General features: G+C 25.9%; 1 long non-coding RNA gene across 1 annotated transcript; it reads right to left on the reverse strand.

Moving 5' to 3' along the window:
* Positions 1-367: 367 nt before the first annotated feature.
* LOC122528775 lies at positions 368-955 on the reverse strand. The gene is made up of 3 exons (XR_006306664.1): positions 791-955; positions 555-723; positions 368-477 (listed from the first exon to the last, which is right to left on the reverse strand). It is a non-coding gene; the product is annotated as an uncharacterized LOC122528775 (long non-coding RNA).
* Positions 956-7,307: the final 6,352 nt, after the last annotated feature.

Consider the following 7,307-nt stretch of genomic DNA (forward strand, 5'->3'; position numbering starts at 1 on the left):
CTGGGAATGTTTGACGACTACCAGAATTCGCAAATACTAATTCAACTCCAGCAGTCCATTTTTCCGCTACGGTTTCAGCAGGAGCAGGAATCGGTAAAAGACTAAGCAATATGCTAACTTGTGCCTATATTACGCGTGTACAAGGATTAGAAAGGAATACAGAGTATCGTTTCTATAAGGACAGAATTTAACTAAAATTTAAACTTCGAGATAATTTCTCACTAATATTTTCCATTTGTGCAAATCCTTCTTTTTTTTCAAGAATTAATGTACCTATAAAAAAAAGAATACTGAAGATTAATACTCTATTTTTTTTAAAACTGTATCTAAAAAAAATATTAAGTTTTAATAATGTACGTACCTTCTTTTCATCATCTGGATTCCACAGTTTGAACCAAAATGAAGTGTTACCACTGGCTGCGCGCAATTTTGTGAGTATAGGGTGACTAGTTGAATTCTTCGTAAATATTAAACAATCTAAAATGTATAGTAAAGAGAAACAATAAGACGAGAAAGATCATCATAAATTGATACAATAGAACAAAGAATAAAACCTCTATCGTCGCAAAATGGGACATCGCAATACTCTTTCTGAAAATATTCGAAACCTTCTTCTTCGACGTAACACCACGGCCCTCCGACATCTCCAGTAGGATTTCTACAGTAATTTTCAGCCTTTCTGCGTGATCTATCTGAGAAAACCCGATCCTCGAATTTCAGGCCCTAATAATAATAATTTACATCGTTGAAAAATCAATGAAATTGTAATTATATTAAATTTATTTGATACCTTGGCAGCCTCAAGATGATGTTTATGCCACGATACGCATTTACTTCCCGATGTAGTAATTTGCTTTGTCCCCCCATAGTCAGCTCCTGGTCCTGATAGTTTGCATTCTATTCGATCATCATATAGAATTCCAACGTGCAAAAGAAACTTTTTGGGGAATTTTACATTAAAATCGCATCTTAGTATTAAATTATTAATTATTAATTCTCTTCTGCTGCATTCTTAATTCCTTTACTCTGTTGAACTATATTTATTCTCCAAACATCTATACCCCATATTTATAATTTCCAAAATTTTTTATGATTAAAAGTTTCGGATTTAATTACGTACACAATTTGTTTTCTGATGTTATGTTTTTTTTATTAAAAAAGATAATTTGCTTGCAACTTGTAAGTACGATATTGCTTGTAATGATTTTTATTGACTATTTAAGAATTCCTGATGTTCTTTCAGCAATATCAAAAATATGTGTATTTATTACCTCCAAAATTACAAAGTGGTATGTCACATTCGTCGTCTATAAGCGAAGGTTCCAAAGTATAACACCATGGACCTCTGCTATCTCCTGTTGGATTTCTGCAGTAATTTTTCGCAATTTTCATCGATCTTTCGGGAAAATCCTCGTCGCTTATATCTTTACTAACCTGACATTTAAATAATACTATATGGAACATACGTTATTAATATAAACTTTAACTTTAGTGCTCGTAACATCAATAGATAAGGCTAAAATTAAGAATAAAATTTTGATTTTCATTTTAACATAAAAATCGTACAATTCGTAAAATACATATTCGTAAAATTCGTGAATCTCGTACGAAACACAATTGACATATGTTTAATTTGATTATCGGAGAAATTAACAAAAAAAATATCGGGGATATTCGCCAAAAATTCACATAACTTTTAAAATCACTCACATAGCGTATTAAATAAAATCAAGCAGCAGTATGTACATATACAATATAAAGATGATACTGCTAATGATAATAAGATAATACTGCTAATGATCGGTGGCAAAATTGATTACAAGAACAATTACTACGGATGTTTTTAAGTACATTTGTAGCAAATTGCACATAACAATTATAATATAGAAAAAAATATGCAAAATACGAAAAGTATAGCAATTTCTATGATATTTCGCAAATACAATTTCTTATCGTTGCCTCATTTCTCTAATTATATTTTCAGAAATATGAATTTACATAAAAATTCGCAGTTCGGTAATCACTTTTGCAGTTAGATGAACAATAGATATAAACGAGAGAAAGATTCAATTTCATTATATTATAACTGATATATACATCTGATGTATAATTGATGAAACATCTTTACGTATCACAAATGACAAATTTTTTTAATATATCACGTTCACAAAATATCACTGATGGTTTTTTAAACCGAATTAATGATTTAATAATGACTTTTCTGATCTATATCTGAGTATTTAAGAACTAGCAACAAAGAATTATTAAATTTAATAATATATAGGAACAAAGAGTTATTAAATTTAATATATATCTAAGTATTTAAAAACTAAAGGAACAAAGAGTTATTAAATTTAAGTAAGTTAGTTAAATTTAAGTTTTCACAATAGATGAAAATAAACTTGCATTTATGATTAATTTCTAATTAATAATTAAAATAATAAAAATATAATTTTTAAGGTAGGCAAAAGGTACGACTAAAAGTATGAAAAGCACCTCGTGTATTGGTTCTTCCGCGTACCAAGATTGACATCGAATGCTTCCAGCAGTTTTAGCTATTGTTCCTCTATATTCCATCCCCATTTGCGTTAATTTACATCTCGTTAAATCGATTCGTGTCGCATTACGTACTACAAAGAGAAATGAACAGTCTAATTTCTCACCTTGTCCAGAAATTATAATAATTCTTATTAACTTATCCCATATACTTCAAAATATAATTTCATCGTAATATTATATATTTAATACCTTCACCTTCACCTTTATGATTTTTAATTAAAATTAACAAACAGAACAAAAATATAAGGTTATATAAATACGAAATGATGTGATATTGCATATCGTAGCAAGCATTTCTCGACAAATTGACTTTTTAAAACTAGTCTTTATAATTAACTTTTCATCATCTATATTTTATTATTTTATGTTTCAATCAACTCTTTCATTGATATTTCCATGTTTCACATGAAGAAATGATAAAATAAACACGTGAATATCAATAAATTTTGTTTAACTTGAAATTTGATCTAAATAAGGATATATGTATTTATAATAACATATAATCATGAGTAAGCATTAAAAACAAATGTGTTTCTGAAAGACAAATGAAACTAGATAAAAAATAAATATTAAAAAAAAATTTGTTAAAAAATTATTTTAAAAAAAATTTAAACAATATACGTATATTTATCGAAAAGATGAAATATTAGTTGGATAGAGTAACATCCATAAACATTATTTAAAATTCCCCAAAATTTAATAATTCTTTCTAATATTTGTAAAATAGATGATGATTATAATCACGTCTTAACATACACGTTCGTTAAATCTAAGATTTATCAACTATTGCAAGTTCATTTATTCAAAAAATTTATCCAAAAAAAATCTGTTTCAATTTCTTATCGTTAAAATAAGGAGCATTAGAAACAAAGAAAAAATAGAAAATTTTAATTGCAGTTTAAGTAACTTCCTACATTTTTTTTTTTTTTTATAACAATTCATTCGCTATGCCAATTTTGGAATTCAAAGTGTCTTATTATATATGGATCAATTTTGAAAGAAATAATGTAATTATTTATATAGATAATTAACAAATTATTTCGTAGGTAAAAAGTTAATCAAGAACGATCTTCTTCTTGTCTGCTTAATTTAAGCCCATTTATCTTAAAAAGCTTTCCGATTATAATTATAGTTTTAATTATAATTAATATTTTTAAACAGTGTTTACATGCGCTATTCATAATTGTTATGAGACTCCTCGTTTCTATTTAATTATCATTAAAAGTTTTCAATTCTGATTAAATAAAAAAGAGAATTCTTATAATAATTTTGAATTCCAAGATTGGCGTAATAAATGGATTAAAACATTGCTATAAGAAAATGTGCAAAAATTGAATTCCTTTAACATTTTTTCTTTTTTCTTTTTTAATGTTCTTCATTTTGTAAGAAATTGAAACAGATTTTTTCTGAAAATCTGAAAGTTAGACTTTCATGCATATTCATATTTTTGACAATGTAAGTCCAAAAATAAAATAAATATAGAGATGCAAATCTCTTATTTACTGTGTAAAAACAAGCAAGGAACAAAACCTGTAATTGTGTTAAATCAGTCTTAGTTCAGTCTTATATTGTATGAATGTAACTAATACTTTATTTCAGTAATACTGAACTAAAAAGCAAATACGACCATATCAGCATTCTTTCATTAAAGACTGACAGATTGGACAACTAATGCTATTAGATTAAGTTTCGTATAGATTTTTTTTCTCTTTTATATTTATTTTATGATACTGACAAGGACAGTTACTGTTATAGGACTATAATATGCAAAAACGAATCAATGAAAAATAATAATCCTACAACTTATCCATGTCAGTCTCAGTTACATACATGATTAAATGAGGAACTTATTGAGATTAACACAATTTGATTCAAGTTATTTTTTAATTGTGTTATGTTGTCTTTTCAATAGATTCTCATTTTGTTATTTAATCATTTATATATATTTATGCTTCAAGGGTGTACACTTAATGGATGTAAACTTTTTCAATTTTTGTAAAATTCCATTTTTAAGTGTACACTTATTCTAGTGTATCATAAAGAACTAGAGTTTTATATTTACAAAGTAATTGTTTTCATTAGATTCTATCTATTATTATACTGTTTATTATTTATACAAAAAGTTCGTGTATATATGAAAAATAGTTGCTATTTTTAATAGAAATGTATGCCGTATTTGCTTTTCTATAATACATGTTTCTTCAAGAAGATTAAAAATCCATTTTATATTACTTTACTTTGGAAGGAATAAGCTACAGAACAAAGAGCAATTACTTATTTTATATGAAACTCTTTTTACGATTTAACACAATTTTTTTCTCTTTATATATATTAAAAAAAGATATTTCGTTATGTGACTGAATAATGTCCAAACGATAAACAATACAGAATACAACGATCGATGTTTAATTATTTGTATAAATTATTGATAATTATCTCCTGTTGGAATAAGCAAAGAAACTAATGCAATCTATCGTTGTGACTAAAAAGAGTTTCACACACACATATATATATGCTCTTTTTAAGAGAAAAAAAGATTTCATATATATGGTTTCAGCATACAAAGAAAAGAAGGAAAATTTCATATTCACAAAAAATTGCAAATCTCAAAAATTCTGTAACTCTCAAGTCACCTTTCTTAAGAGATATTCATTTATAGAAATAGTTAAATATCTTTTAAAATTCTTGTATTATATATTGTTTGTCATTTAGATGAACATTATTATTATCATTATTAAACAGTGTCCAATCATACAACGATTAAGATATTTTCTTTGAATATATATACATTTATGTATATTACTATATACATTATATTTTTTTATTATATTATATACATTTATTTGTATTTATTTATATATACCTCCTTTATTCTAAGCAATTATAAATACAATTATAAACATTAATTTTTCTATAAAAATAGGTCAATATTTTTTTATCGATTTATGTAAAAAATCAATTAATACAGCAAATCATTCTCTATTAAAAAAAGTATTGTTTTATGTATGTCGAAAAATTATTAGTTTATAATTACATTTATAAAATAAAATGAGATATATATATACAGGTTTCATAACTTGTGGGACCCACTTCGCGAGCTAATTGTCGCCTAAAAATAACTAAAAAAAGTCATATAAATATACGTCCTATCTGTCTTCGTTCATGAGATATAATGAATTTTATAAACAGAGCAAACTCTAGTAAGCTAGTTTTACCAGGGATGGTATATTCAATTTTCATAATAATCATAATTGGGATGAAGAAAACCCACATGTTATTGTGCATTCAAAACATCAACACCAGTTTAGTTTAAACGTATGGGCAAGAATAAATGATAAATTTTTAATTGGATGGGAAACTAACTAAAAAAACTATTTGCATCTATTAGATTTTCATTTGTGGGGACATATAAAATCTATTGTATACGCAACATCGATTGAAAATGCTGAAATTTACGAAATACAATAGAGTAAGGCTTCCGACAAATTCGAGAAACACCAGGAATGATAGAACCAGATCAATAACAAGACGCGTGCAAGTTTATCTTCAAATGCAAGGTGGTCACTTTGAGCATCTTTTGTAAAAGTAATTAAAACAGAAAATTTATTATATCTCATAAACAAAGACAAATAGGACATATTTATACGACTTTTTTTTTCAGCTCCCGAAGTGGGTTCCACAAGTTACGAAACACCCTGTATATATGTATATGTTAAAAGAAAATATCTCAATCATTGTATGATGTTTCATTCTATATCTTATTCCTTCTATGTGTGAAAAATAGCAACTATTTTTCATATATATATGATTTTTTTATAAATAACAAATAGTATATAATAAATGAAATTAAATAAAATTTGAATCTAATGCATCTCTCGTTTTTTACTCGAATGAGTGTACACTTAAAAACATTTTACAAAACTTGAAATTTAAAGTTTACACTCGTTAAGTGTACCCCCATGAAATATAAGTTTTGTCAAATTCAATTATATCAAAGAATGTTACATTTCTTTTACCATCGCAAAGTTGCACCATTACAAAGTTATAATTACAATTGTTGTTTGCAAAGCTAAAAAAAATGTAACATTCTTTGACAGTATTGAATATGTTGCATACTATTATATTGCATATAGTGTAAGTCAATTTTCTACCTATTTATTAATACTAGAAACATAAAATAAAATAAAATTTACTTTCAGTAAGTGAAATATGATGGCAGAAAATTGACTTATACTATTTTTGATAAATGAGTGCAATACTGATACTTTATATATGAACGTTGTCGTAGTATCAGTAGTGACTGTCTTTACAGGAAAAATATTCCCATCCATGGCGATATAACTAATATGATGATATGATCAAAATAGAAAGTTAATTTACTTTTTTTTTTAGTTCTTTGGCAAGTGAGAAAATAAAGTGAAACAAAGTGAAAGTTTCGATAAAAATCTACAGATTTCCATATCTGTACAATCAGTAGGAAAATATTACATCTAACATTGATCATATGTCGATCTTAGGCACTATATGCTTAAAATCGAAGAAGAATTAAAAACAATACTTTTCTACTGATTATATGTAATATCCGAATATTTGATGCTTCGGTTATCTTATTTCGACTTAAACCAAGTATAAAAAAGGAAGATAGAAAAAATAAATGAAAATTTTTCTGAAAAAATTAGTGAATTGCCTGAAAACAATGTCCGTATATTTATAAATAAATAAAATTTTCATTTTTAAGTCATATCGTT

This window comes from Frieseomelitta varia, unplaced genomic scaffold (assembly GCF_011392965.1).
Source record: "Frieseomelitta varia isolate USP_RPSP 00005682 unplaced genomic scaffold, Fvar_1.2 scaffold_130, whole genome shotgun sequence".
In the NCBI taxonomy this organism is placed as follows: Eukaryota; Metazoa; Arthropoda; class Insecta; order Hymenoptera; family Apidae; genus Frieseomelitta; species Frieseomelitta varia.